General features: G+C 49.2%; 1 non-coding gene across 1 annotated transcript; it reads left to right on the top strand.

The window, feature by feature from the left end:
* The first annotated feature begins 13662 nt into the window (after positions 1-13662).
* Positions 13663-13744, top strand: trnas-aga (transfer RNA serine (anticodon AGA)). Its single transcript has one exon. It is a non-coding gene; the product is annotated as a tRNA-Ser (tRNA).
* The last annotated feature ends 9236 nt before the right edge of the window (positions 13745-22980 follow it).

Below are 22980 nucleotides of genomic sequence, written 5' to 3'. Positions count from 1 at the left end.
TTCGCGAGCTTTCCACAAGTGGCAGAATCTCGAAGGAGGGAGTAGATTTACAAAATTAGCGGGAGGCCGCTTAACACTCGGATGCGTCGAATCTTCTCGCAGAGTTTGTCGAATCTCAGAAATTCTCAGCCCCAGGTGGTGATGAAAACGTTCTGGACTTTAAAGAGGAAATGGATACATTTTCGAAAGATGAGGGAGTTGCGGGTTGTGACGAAGTGACACAGAAGGGAAGCTGAGGCCGGGCACAGGTGGGTCGAGATCATTCTGAGTTACGGGGAAGGATAGAGAGGGAGAAGATCTCCTCCCTCTCCTGCTTCCCATGTTATATTCATTTGTTTTTATGTTTCTACTGGTTTCTTTATTATTTAAGGAACTCCATAAATTTGAAGTGCTGCATTAATTCGGGACACTTATGTTCAATTTCACTGCGTTATTTGATCACAGTGGTTCAGAGGCGAAGCTGTTAACCTGGGCCCACCAGGACCACAAGGCGTCTCAATGAGGCAGAGCAGGAGACCTGAGGCAGTAAACCCTGCAAGCAACAGGAGCGAATGTATTCTCAGTGGGGCAGTGCATGTCAGCACTGGAGAGTGGGAGAAGGGGGGATCGGGTCAACTGGGTAGCATCCCGAACACCTCAACTCATCTCAGCGCTGAGTGCATTTTACTATGAATCTGAGGGGAGATTTGACCACATCCTCCAGTTGCTCCCTGTACTTTTTCTTGAGTCATGTAGTAAAGAGCAGTGTTTGTGCAGCAGCTCAGGAGCTGCAGAATGAAGTAGGATTCGTGTAAGGTAACGCGTGTAGCGTTGGACAGATGCAGAGGCCCCGTCCACCAGACACAGAGCCATAAAACGTATTCAGTCAATGGTGCCCATTACAGGATGAAATTGTCCGAGGTGGCCAGCAGTAAAACGAGGGACTTTCGCCAACTCTCCATCTCTGGGTCTCCGGGCGTCCCCACACTGTTGGAGCCCCGTAGTCTTGTACGGAATCTGCTGGCCACAAAAACGTGTCTAATATTAAAGTATTGAGCAGGAGAATCAGCATAAACGGGACCACAGGCGTAAGGGCTTTATGAAGGAGCTCGACTGCTGCCCGTGCTCGTGAGGTCACAACCCCTGCTCTGTCCCAACAAAACCAGGGGGTATGACCAAGATAATAATCACCCGTGAACACAAAATACCAGGAGATGTCCTTTAAACAGCTCAGTACAGTCACCGTTCCCAGAACCACCGCCGCCGTTCTCTCGGTGCAATATTTAGTTTTCAGCTTCTGCCAACAAATGGCCACACATCGATCAAAGGTGAAGGTGACGTTGAACCAGACAGAAGAGTCGGTAGCCGGGAAAAGCAGAACGGCGTGGATATTACACACGCGCATGGACCTCAGGAAATAAAAAAAAACCGACTCGCATAAGCAATCGGAATCTGCCTCAATATGAGGTTGAAGAAAACGACCAGAAGATCCGCCATGACCATGGCGACCAGGTAGCGAGTAACACCTTTGGGTCTCGGCACTTTCCACGGGACAGGATCAGAATCGTCACGACGTTCACTGTGAGGGAAAGATAAAAATTAGAATCAGAGATAGAAGAAAATTACAAATTCACTGAAAACAAATGAGACTAGAAAGCGTGATCCTGTATCCAGAGTTGTGCGGGAGTCATTTTCCGCGGAATGCGGGCTATCTGCTGGAGACAGGGAATCCCGATCAGTGATATCAGCCAGCAAATGGGGTATAACTTTGTCTTTCCAGTCAGATAACACCGGAGCAGTGCCCGCAACGGTTAGATAAAGATTGAAGCGTCAGAACAACAGGTCACGAGTTCCTAAGTTAAGAACTTCAGGTTGTATCAAGTATAAAATGTTATAACGCGGTCCGCTTCAGTGGGGGAAATGAAACGGCCAATAAAATCCCGCTTATTCTTGACCCTGGTCAATATCTAGCAACCCGGTGAATGTGTGTGGTAATATCAGGCAACTTTCTTGACCATCATCACGAACTGGCGATCTGAGATATGTGCGTGACTGAACCCAGCTTCCTGAGCCTGGATGTTGCGGGAATAGTCAGGTTCTTAATGCTGTTCACTGTGCTGTGATCCTGGGATAGGTTTGAGGAGCAGACCCAGGTTACGACTCTTGCTGGTTGCCCGTTCACACTCGGTTGCTAAGGAGGGAATTGTCCAGATTCGATCGCTGATGATTATCGTTACCTGGGCTCAATACTTGGGAAGAAGGTAAGGTTTCCCTTCCGAGGATTTGACAGTTGTCCAGCCTTAGGGAAGGCAGAGATGCCCAGGATCCTGCCAAATGACGTGACACAAAAATCAGGGTGAGGACTACAGCCCTGTTCCCGAGTGCTTTGACACATGAATCAGTGTGGGGACCACAGCCCAGGTCCCGATGTGGGGAGCACAGCCCAGGTTCCCGAGTGATGCGACACTTGAATCACTGTGGGGAGCACGGCACAGGTTCGCGAGTGATGTGACACATGCGTCAGTGTGGGAACAAAAGCCCAGGTTCCCGGGTGATGTTGAGGAAGGAAAGGATTAAGAAATTGGGACCATACATACAACTAATGAAAAGAAAACACGCACGCAAGCCCCTGGCTCAAGACGAGGTGGTAATTACTGTGTCCCGAACTTGATTGTAAACCAATTATACTAAACAATGAGTGTGATATTTGTCTTTGTATCTTAGGCGCCCTGATCTAAACTGGTGGAGCTGCATTGTTTAAGTGTGTGACAAGAACTGTATAAATTAATGCCTCCCCCTTTGTATTGTGGAGGCCACCGATAAAGTCTCTGAATGAGAGTTGGGGGAAAATTCTCCCTTGCAGTATACTGCTAATACACGCGATTTTACTGAATTAGTCCGTGATACTGTAGGATTTTTCAGCAGGCAGCAGTGGGAACTTAAATTGGGATAACAATTTGGCGAGCCAGCCAGGAGTCCAAGACGAGGTCCCGGAAGCGGCGTGAGCGATCGATGGGGATAACGACCACCTGAGACGGAAGGGCCCACGAGGTAAGATTCACCTCGATCCCTCTCAGGGAGTCGGACACCTGATTGATCACTTCGCATATTGAATATCCTCTGACGGACTCCTCGCCAACCCGTCTGAGTGCCACCGCTAATAGGAGGTTCGAGTCCTCGGAGTAATAACGGTAAGAGGTCTCAGTCCCCAGTTTTGGGTTTTAAGGTTATGAATCTTAAGGTTTTGACTTTTAAGTTTTGAGATCGGTTCTCCGGTGCTATTACCAGTTCTTAAGAGGGCAAATCCCCCACGGAAAGGCCAGGAACCTGAGTGGGTGAAGGAAAGAGACCTATCTCATAGATAATCGGAGCGATTTGTACCTTAAGGTCGAAAAATATGTACCTCACGCTCGATAAGTCTTGGTCCAATACCTCGCCATCTACATTATGTAAAAACAACCCGAAAAATGAGAATAACTTCCGTAAATTATCGGCATGACTCAATAAGAAATTGGGAAATGAAATATGGCCATGAGGGGGAACGTGGGATGTGGATAAGTGCCTAAAGGCAGAAAAGGTGATTTGGGAGCGCAATACAGGAGAAAAAAGGAAAATATTAAAGTCCATTTGGAGACAAACGGCAGACGACCTGACAAATGGATCTGAACAGAGTAGTTGGGAACATAATGCACGTGACAGTGGGATTAGTGTATGTGATGAGAAAGGAAATACCAAGAGTTGGGAAGTTCTGAAGTCTCAGTATGGAGACCACGATGTTGAGAGAAGTAGAAGGGAGAGGGAAGAGGTAGACCAGGGAAAGAAGGCAAAACGTAGGAATAAAAATAGAGAAAATGAGGATATAGTGGAGCTATATCCCGACATGTCTGGCGTGCCCCTGTTGTTCCAAAGTAATGATAGGGACGAAAATGAGGAGGATTGGATGGTTCGACCCACAGCCCCTATCTACCACCGCCCCCCCCCCTCCCCAATGTCACTGCAGCCCCCATATAACCTTTGCTCGTTGCGGCCAAAAGGTTCTATTTTAACTTCATCAGACCAGCGGACTTGTTTCCAAAATACATCAGGCTTGTTTTGATATTCATTTGCAAACTTTTGACGCTTAATTTTGTGGTGAGGACGCAGGAAAGTTTGGAGAAAAAAGGGTGCAGAATTTCATGAAAAGAACACCTCTCCAACTGTTAAGCGGAGGGTGGGGGGGGGGGCGCTGGTGGTGGGGTGGATCGATCATGCTTTGGGCTTGTGTTGCAGCCAGTGGCATGGGGAACATTTCACTGGTAGAGGGAAGAATGAATTCAATTAAATACCAGCAAATTTTTGAAGCAAAATCACACCTCTGTAAAAAAGCTGAAGATGAAAAGAGGATGTCTTCTACAATAGGATAACGATCCTAAACATACCTTAAAATCCACAATGGACTACCTCAAGAGGCACAGCTGAAGGTTTTGCAATGACCCTCATTGTCCCCCGTTCTAAACATCATCGAAAATCTGTGAATAGACCTCAAAAGAGCAGTGCATGCAAGACGGCCCAAGAATCTCACAGAACTGGAAACCTTTTGCAAAGGAACAATGGGCGAAAATCCCCCAGATATGAAATGTAAGACTCTTTGATGGCTATAGAGAGCGTTTACAAGCTGTGATACATGACAAAGGGGGTGTTACTGACCATGCATGGTTCTCAAACTTTTGCTTCGGGCCCTTTTTCTTTTTTTCTTTTGAAACTGTAGAAGACGGAAATAGAAAAGTAATCTTGCATAATATATTAAAGAAATGTGTCATCTTTAACTTTATGCCTTTTGGAAATCAGGTAATATTATACTCGCTTAGCTATTCACAGTAATGGAAATTTTGACCAGGGGTTTCCAAACGTTTGCATGCTGCTGTAACTAGTCTGCAAACTGTTCCGGTCTCAGCACCAACGACTGCTAGCCAAGTCCCGTCCCAAGGACAATCGCATGACCCTCTTGCACCCCGAACCAGAAATCAACTTAGACAGAGAGGAAGCCCGCATACCAATGGTGCTAAGGCCACAGACAAGCGACAGAACTTTTTGGTAGTGGACAGACCTTCAGTAGATCCTCAGTCGGACACCGACTATGACTCCAATTCTAACACTGATAATGACGGCCCTAAAGATCCCGACTCACCACCTATGTTGAATGAGGTAAAGGGAGTCAAGGCTAAAAGGCAGTTCCCCAGTAGGATTGTTCCCAATCCCGACCCAGCCCAAGTGAGCGCTAATCCTACGATCCAAATATATACCCCTTGGAAGCCTCAGGAGACGTGCTTAATCATGAGTCAGGCGCCCAAGCATAAAACCAAGCCGGAGGATTTTATAGATTATGTGGTTGGGACAATTCAGATGTACCAGGCCACACCCCAAGACCTTTTTAGTCTTTGTTGTATAACAACTAATGAGGCAGACAGATGGAAAGAACACCTGGGAAACCATGCGGATTGGGAAACCTTTCAAGCGGCCGTCCGGCCTCAGGATCAGGTAGGAACCATTAAACCGGCACTTCGCAGAACCCTCCAACAGCCTATTGACATAACTAAAGTTTTAGATTGCTGACCAAAACAGGGTGAGGACGGCCCAGATCTTTGGGACCGCTTCTGTTCACTTTACGGTACCTATGAGGGGGACGACGACTACAACAAGACAATGCCTGCCCCCAGTTTAACGCCCTCCTACTACAATGTATTCCTGAGGGAGTGGTGTCACCTATGCGCACTAATAACATGAATTGGCCTGATCATACGCTACAGGCTATCAAGAGGTCCACGGTCCACTTCTGGAGTAATGGGCACGATTCGAAAGCCACAAGGGTAAAGCAGAAAATAGTCCAAAGACGCCTCGGCCCCGACCTGCCTACCCAGTAATACTGGATATCAAATGGAACCGCAGGTTGGCATTCCAGGATGGGTTGACTGGTCTGGTAACGAGTACCTGATACACCACAACAGCCCAAGAGCCCCGATGTACGGACCCCCTTACGCGCCACCACCGGCCACTCGTAATTACGCAGGACCCAGGGGACCCCAACAACCCACACCGGCGAGCGTCAGGTTGACAGGATGCTACCTTTATTGGGCATTTGACCATTGGCAGGCCAGACCCCCGGTAAACGACAACCTTTCGCAACTAGCAACCCGTTTTCCGCCTGACTAGCTGCGTGAAGCAGCCATTCCATGTACCCTGCCCTCACCAATAACACGGACGTTAAACCTATCGTCAACTTAATAGTTGAGGGAAAACCGATCTCCTTTATGATAGATGCAGGGGCCAATACCTCCAACCTCGAAGCTCCTTGTATCGCCCAGCATGATTTTAAACTTTCCACGTCCACGGTTTCATTGAGCGGGCTGGAGGGACAGGAAAGGTCCTATCCATTAACTGAGCCTTTACGCGTGGGATTTGGAGATCGGGAATGTCTGATCCAATTCGCAGTAACCCCAGACCTAGGGGTTAACTTGGCCGGGAGGGACCTGCTCTGCTCCCTCCAACTCAAAATACAATGCCAGGATGAAGGAATTACCATTAACAGCCCTAAACCCCATAGGATCCTCTGGATTCACCAGCCTCCTCAGTGGTGGGCGGTGGACGCAAAGAACGGAGATTTTGACCCACCCTTGGAGGCCCCTGACCCACATGTGACGCTACCTTATGACCCTACAGGGGTTTCAAGGGAGCTGGAAGTTTTGTATGCTCCTTAACTGGGTAGCATGGTGACTATTACTCTTTTAGGGGAAGTAGCAGGTAAGGAGGGGGCAGCACTTTTAGTTCAAGTGCCTCATAAATTGTGGGATCAGTCAGGTTTGGTGTCATCTCACATCACCCTGTCAGTTAATGAGGGTCATAAACCGAAGGAGCTGGGATTCCTAGCCCACCGCCTTGAAGTACAGACAGACACGGGCCTCTACAGGGTTCCTCAGGTACTGCCAGAAAGGACCCTGACTTATTACCTCACCCCTGTCTCGGTGACAGGCTGTGTACGCCACCATCAGCCCCACCGACTCGCTTCGGATGAGACAACCCCCGATTTATGGGCCGCGTCGAAAGCTGAGGTAGGGTTCACCCCAGTGACCCCAGTCCAAATCCGTGTAGGGCCGGGAGCACAGTACCCCATTTGGAGAGAGGCAGTTGACAGAATAACTCATTTCATAGATTCATTCTGCAAACAGAACATCCTGGTTCCTTGCAAATCACCCTGAAACACTCCCAATTTACCCGTCCCCAAACCCGGACAGACGGAATGGCGCCTGGTACAAGACCTGCATAAGGTCAATGATATAGCGTAACCACTGCATCCCGTGGTCCTGAACCCGGCCACCATTCTCAGTAGCATCCCTGCTGACTCCTGTATTTTTACACTTACGGACCTGCAGCATGCATTTTCTGCAAATCTCCTATGTCCCGACACGCAGTAACTGCTTGCGTCCTGGAGGACTACGCCACAGCCGCCCTTACTCAAACCCATGGGGACAGAAAAAGACCAGTGGCATATTTCTCCAATTGGCTGGACCCAGTTGTTAGGGGGCTCCCGCCGTGCTCACAGTTGCTTCAGCCATCTATCCCCTAGTAATAACAACCTCCAATATAACCCTGCAACAGTCAGTGGCTGTTTATTCCTCCCATACCGTAACGGCACTCCTGACCTCCCATCAGACGCAACATCTTACCCAGGCCCGCTTAAACAGATATTAGATAGCGCTCCTGAATAACCTACTCCTCACTTTTGCAAACTGCACCACGATTAACCCTGCCACCTTACCAGAGACCCCACCTGAGGATCTTGAAGATCCACCACATGAGTGTTTAATGCGTAACCACTTTTTGACTACACCCCGACTGGACCTTTCGGATAAGGCCTTCCAGTCAGCAGACTTAAACCTGTATGGCGACGGTAGTTCCTCCGTTTCCGAACAGGGAATCCGCCTTTGCGGCTGCGCCATAGTAAACGACTCCCACGTTGAGGAGTCTGCGTCTTTGCAGCCCCCAGTCTCTCCCAAAAAGCAGAACTCTTTGCCCTGATCAGAGCTTGTACTTTAGCCAAGGACAAAGTAGTTAATATCTTTACTGATTCCCGCTATGCTTTTGGAGTCACCCATGATTTTGGCCAACTATGGACGCACAGGGGATATCTGACCTCCAAAGGTAGCCTCATACAGAATGCGGCTTACATAAGGAACCTCCTCAAAGCCATCCTCTTCCCTAATAAACTGGCCATCATTAAATGCACAGCTCACCTCTCAGACGCCTCCCTAGTAACACAGGGTAATAACAGGGCAGATGCAGAGGCCAAATGGGCAGCACACCAGGGGACTAATATCGTTTCGACTGCAGGAAAACAAGCAGGCCAACAATAACAACGCAGGGCACCCCAGACATGCTCACTGTACAGCACTTACAAGAGGACGCCCCTGACTCAGAAAAACAAGTATGGAAGGCGCACGGGTGTATGCATCCTGCGCCACACGGCCTCTGGACAACTCCAGTCAGTCAAATATGTATACCTGATTCCTTGTTACGGATGCTTATTGACTGCGTGCATTCTGACACCCACCTTGGCAAGGCGGGAATGAGTAACATTTTACTACGTAACTGGTGGCACCCCAGATTGGAGGAAGCAGCACAAGGCAAAATACGATCATGTTTAATATGCCAACAAACCAATGTTGGGAAAGGGGTGAGGTGCACTCCAGGCAAAACCCCCTTGCCAGGGGGACCTTTTGAATGTATACAACTTGATTTTATTGAATTAATGCCTGTACATTGCTATAAGCGCTGTCTTATTATTGTTGAGGTATTGAAGCTTTTCCAACTACCACAAATAAGGCCTCAATGGTGGTAAAGTTATTGCTTACAGAGATCATACGAAGGTTTGAGGTACCCCGACAGATAAGTTCAGAAAGTGTCCCCACTTCATCGGGATATAAATAAGGAGTTGTGCGAGACACTGCATATCGAACAACAGTTCCATTGCACCTACCACACTCAGGCAGCAGGTATAGTAGAACGATCCAACGGCACCCTGAAGAAGAAGGCAGGCACGGTAGCATATTGGTTAGCATAATGCTTTACAGCACCAGCGACCTGGGTTCATATCCGGCCACTGTCTGTAAGGAGTTTGTAAGTTCTCCCCGTGTCTGCGTGGGTTTCCTCCGGGTGCTCCGGTTTCATCCCACATTCCAAAGACGTACAGGTTAGAAAGTTATAGGCATGCTATGTTGGCGCCGGAGGCGTGACAACAATTGCGGGCTGCCCCCTAAATATCACTACGCAAAGGATGTATTTCACTGCGTGTTTCGATGTACATGTGACTAATAAAGATCATATTTTCTTGTCTTATACCTTATCTAAATTAGTATCTGATTAGTATTAGGTCTAAATTGGCTGAAGGTTCTCCCATTAGCATTATACCACATGAGAATTACCCTGCTCTCGGTCACCGGGGAATCGGCTGCCGAAATTGTCTATGGACGTCTAGGAAGGACCCCATGGGATGCTGACACCCAACCCTCACCCAGGTTGACTTTAACATCACGGGGAATGAACTACAAAGGTATTTCAGAGAGCTTACGTTTCTTCATTCACAGGTGAAGAGCACCTTTAAACCACGGGAAGGACAGGATGCGGAGTTGCCTGACCTGGAAATTGGAGATTCGGTACTGATAAGAGATTGGGAGCGCCCGAACTGGGTCCTCGATGGAGAGGTCCCTTCCACATACTGCTCCAAACGCCTGCAGCTGTGAAGTACAGGGCCAGGAAGGCTGAGTTCATCTGAGTGACTGCAAACGATGGTCACCCGAAGGAAAATAATGTTTCCTAGATTTGGACTCCTTACCATTACCGGTACTATTTCGTTGGCATTAGAAGAAATTTTGTCTCTCTTAAATACAAATATCCAGAAGCAAAGTGTATAGGGCAGAAGGGAACATACGGGACGGTGTTACCGGGTAATTTTGCAAAGAACAATAGCAGATCCTAGTAGCACAACTAGCTACCAGTCCTTCCCCCACTGCTTTGAAGGTAGACGATTGGGTCGTGGGATAACCATCGTACAGCACACGATATCATGTGCCACCACCACTTGTACAGAGAGAATATGTGGATGTAGGGGAGGGTGGTTTGGGTGTGAGTGTGTCCCCACTAAGTGTGTTAAATTACTTGCAGGGTTTGAAGGGAAGGGGACGGAACCCATATGAATTTGTCTAATGTCTCTTTGGAATGGCTAACCAGGGAGAATTATCTGTAAAGTCATGGAAGGAATGTTACTGGAACTTCTTGGTATTCTCAGATGCCCAGTCCACAGCAAAGGACTAATGTAACCTGTTACCAGGCCAAGGAGGGCTATGTGCTCCTTTTCAATGGTACTTCTACTACTGCTACCCCCACTCTGGCAGCCTGGTTTGCAATAGGAACGATTGAGCCTGCACTGTCCCCTGCCCCCAGAAGGCTCATGTCCGATGAAGACTTGTGGCATGGTCAATAAGTGAGGAGTTCTGCGAGGACTGGAGGGATCCAGTTACGATGGGCCCCCCTTATCGTCATCAGGCTATGGGTTTCTGAGTACTCCCTCTCTCTCTGGGGGGTTTGGCAGGAACTATAGCCACAAAAAACCGGAACTACCTTATTTGTGGACTGACTGTGCTGAGCAACAGTACCATAAAAAGGCCTGGAGGCAGTGAACCAGGAACTGGCGGAGCTTCGACTTTATGCACAGCAGACCCGGTATGTTGTGGGTAGCAGTTGGCTCAATGAGGAGGGTATGTGCCATAGTAGGGGACAAATGTGTCACCAATGTGAGAGATGAGTCCTACAACATTCCCCATGCCATTCAGGACATTCAGAACCAATTAGATAGCTTTAGGCAGGGACTTACAGGAGGGTCAGGTTGGTTGGGGCGCTACTCGGAGGATCATGGGCATCATAGCTGCTGCATGGAGCAGTAGGGTTAATCGTTATTATTATAGTATCCTGTGTGGTGCTGACCTGTTTAAATACTTCTTGCAAGGTCCTTATTAATAAACTCTCGGCCCCGTTCTCGTCACCGCTCTCGGTTATCATGATACGATAAAAGGAGGGAATGAGGAAGGAAAGGGTTAAGAAATTGTGACCGTACTTATAACTAATGAAAAAAGTACCACGCAAGCCCCTGACGCAAGACCAGGTGGTAATGACTGTGTCGAGAACTTCACTGTAAACCAATTATACTAAACAATGAATGTGATGTTTGTCTTTGTATCTTAGGCGCCTGATCGAAACTGTTGGAGCCGCATTGATTAAGTGTGCGTGACACGGACTGTATAAATTAATGTCTGTTCCTTTGTATTGTGGAGACCTCCGATAAAGACTCTGAATGAGTGTTAGAGAAGGATTCTCCCTTGGTAGTACACTGCTAATAAACGCGATTTAACAGAATTAATCCGTGGCACTGTGTGATTGTGCAGCAGACAGGAGAGGGAGCTTAAATTGGGATAACATTACCATTGATCAGAAACTAACTGGGCCCAGCGACAGAAACATCATGACTACTATGAGATCAGAGTGCTCTGCCGGGAGTGTGACTTAACTTTGGGGTAAACTGTGTGTCATTGAAAAGGTAGAGTTTTGATTGATTCACAGCTGATGTGAGTGACAAGAAACTCTATTCGCAGCTGATCAGCTGTTGCAGATGTCGACTCTCAGCTGAATAATTCCTCTGCGTTGTGTAAATGCAGTCTGTGGAGGATGGGGACATCAAGTGGACGGAACAGGAACTGCAGCAGCGGATACATTTAAATTCAGTACATCTGAACCGCAGAAGATGAGACTTGCAGCGTCAGCACAGTCAGGGGTTAACTTCCGAGTAAAAATTCATACAAAATGGTTCAAATATCGAGGTTGGTGATGAGTGTAAGAGAGATTGTTTCGTCACTCCTTGAAAGAAGATCAGGGATATAATTCTCATCCCTCAGCTTTTCCCGGTCGATTAATGAACGGATCAACGCATTTTCCAGCTCTCACTCTCTCTCTATTCCAGATGCCTACAGGAAACTGTATGCCTACAGATACCCGACATGTCCCAGCTGATGTGCTCACACTGAGTGACGTCCGCCTATTCACCACTCCCTCGTGTCTGTGTTTACCCTGTGGAATCTCTCTCCTCACTACCCCGCCATTCCCGACAGAGACTCTGTCCCCTTCTTCTGTGCAGACCGATGTCATGTCTTCATTCCGAGTCTCAGTCAGTCTCCCTCTTCCACAAGAATATTCCCGTTTGTACACTGAGTGCGCGCACTGGACGTTGGAATTCCCTCTTCGGTCTCAGGCCACATTCCCTGTTCCCTCGGTGTTCAGCCCCTCTCATCGTTTTCCGATAATTCACCTCCAGTCCATGGAGTACCATCGCCAACGGGAGCGGCTTCTCTCTGTCTACTCTTCCTATGTCCTTTGTCACTTCACGTACCCTAATTACAACAGGTCGCAATCTCCGCTGTTCCAAAGGGAACAACCTTTGTAAAGGATTTGACATCCTGGTGAATCTCCTCTGCATCCAGTCTCGCGAAATATGGCCCTCCCTACAGTCTGGGCCGACTCAAACTCTAACATGTTTGGAACAAAGTCACCCTGCTGTTACATTCCATGAACCGGCTCTTGAAGGATCTCCCCCGTTTGGACGCGTCACACCCTTATCTGCATTAGCTGTCACGTTAAGGGTCTCTGTACTTGAAAACCAAGGCTCCTCCATCCCTTAATACTCATTAACATACACCTGTGCAAGTCAGGCGAGAATTTAACGCACCGATGTCAGTCTCGCCCCAATCCATGTATATCCAGTGTCGGGTCCAAACTCTCCATAAGTACTGCGGTTGCTGGGAATTGGGCATGACAGCAAAACATGTTCTATAACTCAGCAGGTCACGCAAAGCCCACGGAGAGAGAAGACAGAAGTGTCAGGTCAATACCTCATGACAGCAGACGGAACATCAGCTCAGCCCCGCCAACCGATCACAGTCTCTCCCAGCTGCTGAATCCCGGGTGCCGGGGGAAGAAAACCCGCCGTCCTCACCCGCTCTGGACTGTATGTGACTCCAGCCCACACCAATCGGGCTGTCTGGTGCCGGCCCGGCAAACCCGTCGGGTGCGTCAGAAAGGAGGAGGAGAGTGAAACCGGCCCGGCAGATCAGCCCAGGCCACCCTGCAGAGTCACTGCCTGGGCGCCGGTTCAGAATCCTGGAGCCCCGTCACTGAGAGCCCAGTGGGAACTCCCTCACCACACGAGCGCAGTTGCCCAAAGAAGCGGCCCGGCCCCATCTTCTCCAGGGCAGCTGGGAAACGGCAATAACCACTGCCCTGCTGCTGACGCCCACATTCAGAGACTGAGAGCAAACTGGGAGGTCTGTGGGTGTGGTGGCGGGGTGAGGAAACCTTGTCCCACTCTGACTGAGACTCCCTTCGTCCAACTGCCCGCCCGGAGTTCAGGGTGAAAGGTCATTGACCTGAAACGTTTCTCCACAGATGTTGCCTGACCTGCTGAGTGTTTCCAGCAGTTTCTGTTTATAGTTCAGGATCAGTCCTGTTTCTCTGACCCCGGGATCGGTGCTGCCCCGTCCGTCTCGGGACACACTGATCCCAGCCCATGGCCAATGTCCTTCCGGCTGCCGGGCTGTCCGGAGCGCGGTAGTCGTGGCCGAGTGGTTAAGGCGATGGACTAGAAATCTATTGGGGTTTCCCCGCGCAGTTTCGAATCCTGCCGACTACGGGAGCAGCGGGTCCGGCCGCAGTAGCCGGTGTAATTTTGAGGGGATGTTGATCGTTTGGTCCCGGAGTGAAAATTCCATGTGATAAATGATACAGTTTTTACTGCCTTTCAATGCTTCCGTTATGAATTTGAAATGTTGACTTGGAAATTCTCTCCGGTGCAGTGATCCTGGTCACTCTTGACCCTGTTTCCGACCTAAAACTTTACCTCTGTTTCTTTCTCCACAGATGTTGCTCGACGTACTGAGTGTTTCTATCGTTTTCTGTTTTATATTGTCCGTGACTCCCTGATCCAAACCATTGATGCAGATTGTGAAAAGCTGGATCTCAACACCGGTCGCTGGTTACCGCCTCCCGATCCGGGAACGGCCCATTTATTCCCGCTTCCTGTAATATTGCATAGCCAACTCCCAGAGATGCGCCTCTTAATTTTACCTTGTACCCGGGAGAGAGCACAGTGATGGTGACAGTATGGGACAGGAAGTAAGGAACGGAGGGAAAGAGAATGGGAAGAGATAAAGCAGTAACTGAGAGGAAATAAGAAAAGCCAGCAAAAGAAACTGTTAAGTCGGAAAGGAAAACGGCAAGAAGAATAAAAGAGGGAATACAGAACGATGCAACTGTTCCCCAACAGCCGAGTGGCGAAGCGGAAGCGTGCTGGGCCCATAACCCAGAGGTTGATGGATCGAAAACATCCTCTGCTATCCCCTGGACATTTTACAACAGGACGCTGTCACGTCACACATCCGCACAGTATAGATTTCACTTCACTTAGAATGAAAATCTCGCGTTTCAATATTTAAGGTCCTTTCATTCCATTATTCCATGTGGACAGGTTCGCTGGGGAGAACGACGGTCCCTGTTGCGCTCAGAAATGGTCCAACACACAATGTTCTCCGCTGTATGAGGCTGTGCTCTGATATAGAACAGAAAGTGTTGGAAACACTCAGCATCTCAGGCGGAAATCGAACGCGAGTTAACGTTTCAGTGCCGGGACCCGTCATTGGAACAGGACCAGAGAGAGAACAAGTGAATGTTCAGCAGCGGAGAAGGTGGGGAGTGGGCAGTGGGGAGAACAAGGGGAACATCTCCGACAGGGTGAGACCAAACACATCACGTGACGCGGCTGTGGGACACACAGGACGAGCCGGCTTTACCCATGGAAAGGGGAAACACGAAGCAACAATGACAGACGGGTGACGGACAGAAATGTCCAGTTCCGAGACAGGGGGAAGGGGTTTGCAGACGGTCTGAGGAAGGTTTTCATCCAAAGTGAGGTTGGTGTCTGGATCGCACGACCTGAGGGAGTGCCGGAGGGAGGAAATCTCACAACATTGATGAACTACCCAGATTAACATTTAAATAGCTAAGGCAGAGACGTTTGTGGGACAAGTGCTGGACAACGGGTTTAGCACACAGGGGAACGTTATGGTCGGTGTGAACATTTCTGTGCTGTGTGACGCTGCGACCCTGCATTACACCTGTCAGTGCGGAAGCACCGGGTGTAGTCCGCGTCGGAACGGAGGGGGAGTGAGGGGAGAGATTGCGGGGTGTGAACAGACTGACGTCACTCAGTGTGAACACGTCGTCTGGGACATGTTGGGATCATAAAACATAGAACAGTACAGCACAGGACAGCCCCTTTGGCCCACCATGTCTGTGCCGAACTCGATGCAGGATTAGATTAAACTGCCTGTACATGATCCATATCCCTCCAGACTGTCCCATACTGACCCGCAGACCTCCCAGTTTGCTCTCAGTCTCTGAATGTGGGCGTCAGCAGCAGGGCAGTGGTTATTGCCGTTTCCCAGCTGCCCTGGAGAAGATGGGGCCGGGCCGCTTCTTTGGGCAACTGCGCTCGTGTGGTGAGGGAGTTCCCACTGGGCTCTCAGTGACGGGGCTCCAGGATTCTGAACCGGCGCCCAGGCAGTGACTCTGCAGGGTGGCCTGGGCTGATCGGCCGGGCCGGTTTCACTCTCCTCCTCCTTTCTGACGCACCCGACGGGTTTGCCGGCCCGGCACCAGACAGCCCGATTGGTGTGGGCTGGAGTCACATACAGTCCAGAGCGGGTGAGGACGGCGGGTTTTCTTCCCCCGGCACCCGGGATTCAGCAGCTGGGAGAGACTGTGATCGGTTGGCGGGGCTGAGCTGATGTTCCGTCTGCTGTCATGAGGTATTGACCGGACACTTCTGTCTTCTCTCTCCGTGGGCTTTGCGTGACCTGCTGAGTTATAGAACATGTTTTGCTGTCATGCCCAATTCCCAGCAACCGCAGTACTTATGGAGAGTTTGGACCCGACACTGGATATACATGGATTGGGGCGAGACTGACATCGGTGCGTTAAATTCTCGCCTGACTTGCACAGGTGTATGTTAATGAGTATTAAGGGATGGAGGAGCCTTGGTTTTCAAGTACAGAGACCCTTAACGTGACAGCTAATGCAGATAAGGGTGTGACGCGTCCAAACGGGGGAGATCCTTCATGAGCCGGTTCATGGAATGTAACAGCAGGGTGACTTTGTTCCAAACATGTTAGAGTTTGAGTCGGCCCAGACTGTAGGGAGGGCCATATTTCGCGAGACTGGATGCAGAGGAGATTCACCAGGATGTCAAATCCTTTACAAAGGTTGTTCCCTTTGGAACAGCGGAGATTGCGACCTGTTGTAATTAGGGTACGTGAAGTGACAAAGGACATAGGAAGAGTAGACAGAGAGAAGCCGCTCCCGTTGGCGATGGGACTCCATGGACTGGAGGTGAATTATCGGAAAACGATGAGAGGGGCTGAACACCGAGGGAACAGGGAATGTGGCCTGAGACCGAAGAGGGAATTCCAACGTCCAGTGCGCGCACTCAGTGTACAAACGGGAATATTCTTGTGGAAGAGGGAGACTGACTGAGACTCGGAATGAAGACATGACATCGGTCTGCACAGAAGAAGGGGACAGAGTCTCTGTCGGGAATGGCGGGGTAGTGAGGAGAGAGATTCCACAGGGTAAACACAGACACGAGGGAGTGGTGAATAGGCGGACGTCACTCAGTGTGAGCACATCAGCTGGGACATGTCGGGTATCTGTAGGCATACAGTTTCCTGTAGGCATCTGGAATAGAGAGAGAGTGAGAGCTGGAAAATGCGTTGATCCGTTCATTAATCGACCGGGAAAAGCTGAGGGATGAGAATTATATCCCTGATCTTCTTTCAAGGAGTGACGAAACAATCTCTCTTACACTCATCACCAACCTCGATATTTGAACCATTTTGTATGAATTTTTACTCGGAAGTTAACCCCTGACTGTGCTGACGCTGCAAGTCTCATCTTCTGCGGTTCAGATGTACTGAATTTAAATGTATCCGCTGCTGCAGTTCCTGTTCCGTCCACTTGATGTCCCCATCCTCCACAGACTGCATTTACACAACGCAGAGGAATTATTCAGCTGAGAGTCGACATCTGCAACAGCTGATCAGCTGCGAATAGAGTTTCTTGTCACTCACATCAGCTGTGAATCAATCAAAACTCTACCTTTTCAATGACACACAGTTTACCCCAAAGTTAAGTCACACTCCCGGCAGAGCACTCTGATCTCATAGTAGTCATGATGTTTCTGTCGCTGGGCCCAGTTAGTTTCTGATCAATGGTAATGTTATCCCAATTTAAGTTCCCTCTCCTGCCTGCTGCAAAATCACACAGTGCCACGGATTAATTCTGTTAAATCGCGTTTATTAGCAGTGTACTACCAAGGGAGAATCCTCCTCTGACACTCTTTCAGAGTCTTTATCGGAGGTCTCCACAATACAAAGGAGCAGACATTAATTTATACAGTCCTTGTCACGCACACTTAATCAATGCGGCTACACAAGTTTCGATCAGGCGCCTAAGATACAAAGACAAACATCAAACTCATTGTTTAGTATAATTGGTTTACAATGAAGTTCTCGACACAGTCATTACCACCTGGTCTTGCGTCAGGGGCTTGCGTGGTAACTTTTTTCATTAGTTATAAGTACGGTCACAATTTCTTAACCCTTTCCTTCCTCATTCCCTCCTTTTATCGTATCATGATAACCGAGAGCGGTGACGAGAACGGGGCCGAGAGTTTATTAATAAGGACCTTGCAAGAAGTATTTAAACAGGTCAGCACCACACAGGATACTATAATAATAACGATTAACCCTACTGCTCCATGCAGCAGCTATGATGCCCATGATCCTCCGAGTAGCGCCCCAACCAACCTGACCCTCCTGTAAGTCCCTGCCTAAAGCTATCTAATTGGTTCTGAATGTCCTGAATGGCATGGGGAATGTTGTAGGACTCATCTCTCACATTGGTGACACATTTGTCCCCTACTATGGCACATACCCTCCTCATTGAGCCAACTGCTACCCACAACATACCGGGTCTGCTGTGCATAAAGTCGAAGCTCCGCCAGTTCCTGGTTCACTGCCTCCAGGCCTTTTTATGGTACTGTTGCTCAGCACAGTCAGTCCACAAATAAGGTAGTTCCGGTTTTTTGTGGCTATAGTTCCTGCCAAACCCCCCAGAGAGAGAGGGAGTACTCAGAAACCCATAGCCTGATGACGATAAGGGGGGCCCATCGTAACTGGATCCCTCCAGTCCTCGCAGAACTCCTCACTTATTGACCATGCCACAAGTCTTCATCGGACATGAGCCTTCTGGGGGCAGGGGACAGTGCAGGCTCAATCGTTCCTATTGCAAACCAGGCTGCCAGAGTGGGGGTAGCAGTAGTAGAAGTACCATTGAAAAGGAGCACATAGCCCTCCTTGGCCTGGTAACAGGTTACATTAGTCCTTTGCTGTGGACTGGGCATCTGAGAATACCAAGAAGTTCCAGTAACATTCCTTCCATGACTTTACAGATAATTCTCCCTGGTTAGCCATTCCAAAGAGACATTAGACAAATTCATATGGGTTCCGTCCCCTTCCCTTCAAACCCTGCAAGTAATTTAACACACTTAGTGGGGACACACTCACACCCAAACCACCCTCCCCTACATCCACATATTCTCTCTGTACAAGTGGTGGTGGCACATGATATCGTGTGCTGTACGATGGTTATCCCACAACCCAATCGTCTACCTTCAAAGCAGTGGGGGAAGGACTGGTAGCTAGTTGTGCTACTAGGATCTGCTATTGTTCTTTGCAAAATTACCCGGTAACACCGTCCCGTATGTTCCCTTCTGCCCTATACACTTTGCTTCTGGATATTTGTATTTAAGAGAGACAAAATTTCTTCTAATGCCAACGAAATAGTACCGGTAATGGTAAGGAGTCCAAATCTAGGAAACATTATTTTCCTTCGGGTGACCATCGTTTGCAGTCACTCAGATGAACTCAGCCTTCCTGGCCCTGTACTTCACAGCTGCAGGCGTTTGGAGCAGTATGTGGAAGGGACCTCTCCATCGAGGACCCAGTTCGGGCGCTCCCAATCTCTTATCAGTACCGAATCTCCAATTTCCAGGTCAGGCAACTCCGCATCCTGTCCTTCCCGTGGTTTAAAGGTGCTCTTCACCTGTGAATGAAGAAACGTAAGCTCTCTGAAATACCTTTGTAGTTCATTCCCCGTGATGTTAAAGTCAACCTGGGTGAGGGTTGGGTGTCAGCATCCCATGGGGTCCTTCCTAGACGTCCATAGACAATTTCGGCAGCCGATACCCCGGTGACCGAGAGCAGGGTAATTCTCATGTGGTATAATGCTAATGGGAGAACCTTCAGCCAATTTAGACCTAATACTAATCAGATACTAATTTAGATAAGGTATAAGACAAGAAAATATGATCTTTATTAGTCACATGTACATCGAAACACGCAGTGAAATACATCCTTTGCGTAGTGATATTTAGGGGGCAGCCCGCAATTGTTGTCACGCCTCCGGCGCCAACATAGCATGCCTATAACTTTCTAACCTGTACGTCTTTGGAATGTGGGATGAAACCGGAGCACCCGGAGGAAACCCACGCAGACACGGGGAGAACTTACAAACTCCTTACAGACAGTGGCCGGATATGAACCCAGGTCGCTGGTGCTGTAAAGCATTATGCTAACCAATATGCTACCGTGCCTGCCTTCTTCTTCAGGGTGCCGTTGGATCGTTCTACTATACCTGCTGCCTGAGTGTGGTAGGTGCAATGGAACTGTTGTTCGATATGCAGTGTCTCGCACAACTCCTTATTTATTTCCCGATGAAGTGGGGACACTTTCTGAACTTATCTGTCGGGGTACCTCAAACCTTCGTATGATCTCTGTAAGCAATAACTTTACCACCATTGAGGCCTTATTTGTGGTAGTTGGAAAAGCTTCAATACCTCAACAATAATAAGACAGCGCTTATAGCAATGTACAGGCATTAATTCAATAAAATCAAGTTGTATACATTCAAAAGGTCCCCCTGGCAAGGGGGTTTTGCCTGGAGTGCACCTCACCCCTTTCCCAACATTGGTTTGTTGGCATATTAAACATGATCGTATTTTGCCTTGTGCTGCTTCCTCCAATCTGGGGTGCCACCAGTTACGTAGTAAAATGTTACTCATTCCCGCCTTGCCAAGGTGGGTGTCAGAATGCACGCAGTCAATAAGCATCCGTAACAAGGAATCAGGTATACATATTTGACTGACTGGAGTTGTCCAGAGGCCGTGTGGCGCAGGGATGCATACACCCGTGCGCCTTCCATACTTGTTTTTCTGAGTCAGGGGCGTCCTCTTGTAAGTGCTGTACAGTGAGCATGTCTGGGGTGCCCTGCGTTGTTATTGTTGGCCTGCTTGTTTTCCTGCAGTCGAAACGATATTAGTCCCCTGGTGTGCTGCCCATTTGGCCTCTGCATCTGCCCTGTTATTACCCTGTGTTACTAGGGAGGCGTCTGAGAGGTGAGCTGTGCATTTAATGATGGCCAGTTTATTAGGGAAGAGGATGGCTTTGAGGAGGTTCCTTATGTAAGCCGCATTCTGTATGAGGCTACCTTTGGAGGTCAGATATCCCCTGTGCGTCCATAGTTGGCCAAAATCATGGGTGACTCCAAAAGCATAGCGGGAATCAGTAAAGATATTAACTACTTTGTCCTTGGCTAAAGTACAAGCTCTGATCAGGGCAAAGAGTTCTGCTTTTTGGGAGAGACTGGGGGCTGCAAAGACGCAGACTCCTCAACGTGGGAGTCGTTTACTATGGCGCAGCCGCAAAGGCGGATTCCCTGTTCGGAAACGGAGGAACTACCGTCGCCATACAGGTTTAAGTCTGCTGACTGGAAGGCCTTATCCGAAAGGTCCAGTCGGGGTGTAGTCAAAAAGTGGTTACGCATTAAACACTCATGTGGTGGATCTTCAAGATCCTCAGGTGGGGTCTCTGGTAAGGTGGCAGGGTTAATCGTGGTGCAGTTTGCAAAAGTGAGGAGTAGGTTATTCAGGAGCGCTATCTAATATCTGTTTAAGCGGGCCTGGGTAAGATGTTGCGTCTGATGGGAGGTCAGGAGTGCCGTTACGGTATGGGAGGAATAAACAGCCACTGACTGTTGCAGGGTTATATTGGAGGTTGTTATTACTAGGGGATAGATGGCTGAAGCAACTGTGAGCACGGCGGGAGCCCCCTAACAACTGGGTCCAGCCAATTGGAGAAATATGCCACTGGTCTTTTTCTGTCCCCATGGGTTTGAGTAAGGGCGGCTGTGGCGTAGTCCTCCAGGACGCAAGCAGTTACTGCGTGTCGGGACATAGGAGATTTGCAGAAAATGCATGCTGCAGGTCCGTAAGTGTAAAAATACAGGAGTCAGCAGGGATGCTACTGAGAATGGTGGCCGGGTTCAGGACCACGGGATGCAGTGGTTACGCTATATCATTGACCTTATGCAGGTCTTGTACCAGGCGCCATTCCGTCTGTCCGGGTTTGGGGACGGGTAAATTGGGAGTGTTTCAGGGTGATTTGCAAGGAACCAGGATGTTCTGTTTGCAGAATGAATCTATGAAATGAGTTATTCTGTCAACTGCCTCTCTCCAAAGGGGGGTACTGTGCTCCCGGCCCTACACGGATTTGGACTGGGGTCACTGGGGTGAACCCTACCTCAGCTTTCGACGCGGCCCATAAATCGGGGGTTGTCTCATCCGAAGCGAGTCGGTGGGGCTGATGGTGGCGTACACAGCCTGTCACCGAGACAGGGGTGAGGTAATAAGTCAGGGTCCTTTCTGGCAGTACCTGAGGAACCCTGTAGAGGCCCGTGTCTGTCTGTACTTCAAGGCGGTGGGCTAGGAATCCCAGCTCCTTCGGTTTATGACCCTCATTAACTGACAGGGTGATGTGAGATGACACCAAACCTGACTGATCCCACAATTTATGAGGCACTTGAACTAAAAGTGCTGCCCCCTCCTTACCTGCTACTTCCCCTAAAAGAGTAATAGTCACCATGCTACCCAGTTAAGGAGCATACAAAACTTCCAGCTCCCTTGAAACCCCTGTAGGGTCATAAGGTAGCGTCACATGTGGGTCAGGGGCCTCCAAGGGTGGGTCAAAATCTCCGTTCTTTGCGTCCACCGCCCACCACTGAGGAGGCTGGTGAATCCAGAGGATCCTATGGGGTTTAGGGCTGTTAATGGTAATTCCTTCATCCTGGCATTGTATTTTGAGTTGGAGGGAGCAGAGCAGGTCCCTCCCGGCCAAGTTAACCCCTAGGTCTGGGGTTACTGCGAATTGGATCAGACATTCCCGATCTCCAAATCCCACGCGTAAAGGCTCAGTTAATGGATAGGACCTTTCCTGTCCCTCCAGCCCGCTCAATGAAACCGTGGACGTGGAAAGTTTAAAATCATGCTGGGCGATACAAGGAGCTTCGAGGTTGGAGGTATTGGCCCCTGCATCTATCATAAAGGAGATCGGTTTTCCCTCAACTAATAAGTTGACGATAGGTTTAACGTCCGTGTTATTGGTGAGGGCAGGGTACATGGAATGGCTGCTTCACGCAGCTAGTCAGGCGGAAAACGGGTTGCTAGTTGCGAAAGGTTGTCGTTTACCGGGGGCCTGGCCTGCCAATGGTCAAATGCCCAATAAAGGTAGCATCCTGTCAACCTGACGCTCGCCGGTGTGGGTTGTTGGGGTCCCCTGGGTCCTGCGTAATTACGAGTGGCCGGTGGTGGCGCGTAAGGGGGTCCGTACATCGGGGCTCTTGGGCTGTTGTGGTGTATCAGGTACTCGTTACCAGACCAGTCAACCCATCCTGGAATGCCAACCTGCGGTTCCATTTGAT

This window comes from Pristis pectinata, chromosome 14 (assembly GCF_009764475.1).
Source record: "Pristis pectinata isolate sPriPec2 chromosome 14, sPriPec2.1.pri, whole genome shotgun sequence".
Taxonomy (NCBI): Eukaryota; Metazoa; Chordata; class Chondrichthyes; order Rhinopristiformes; family Pristidae; genus Pristis; species Pristis pectinata.
The sequence above is the reverse complement of the archived record's forward strand: the minus strand, read 5'-3'. Positions and strand labels throughout refer to the sequence as shown.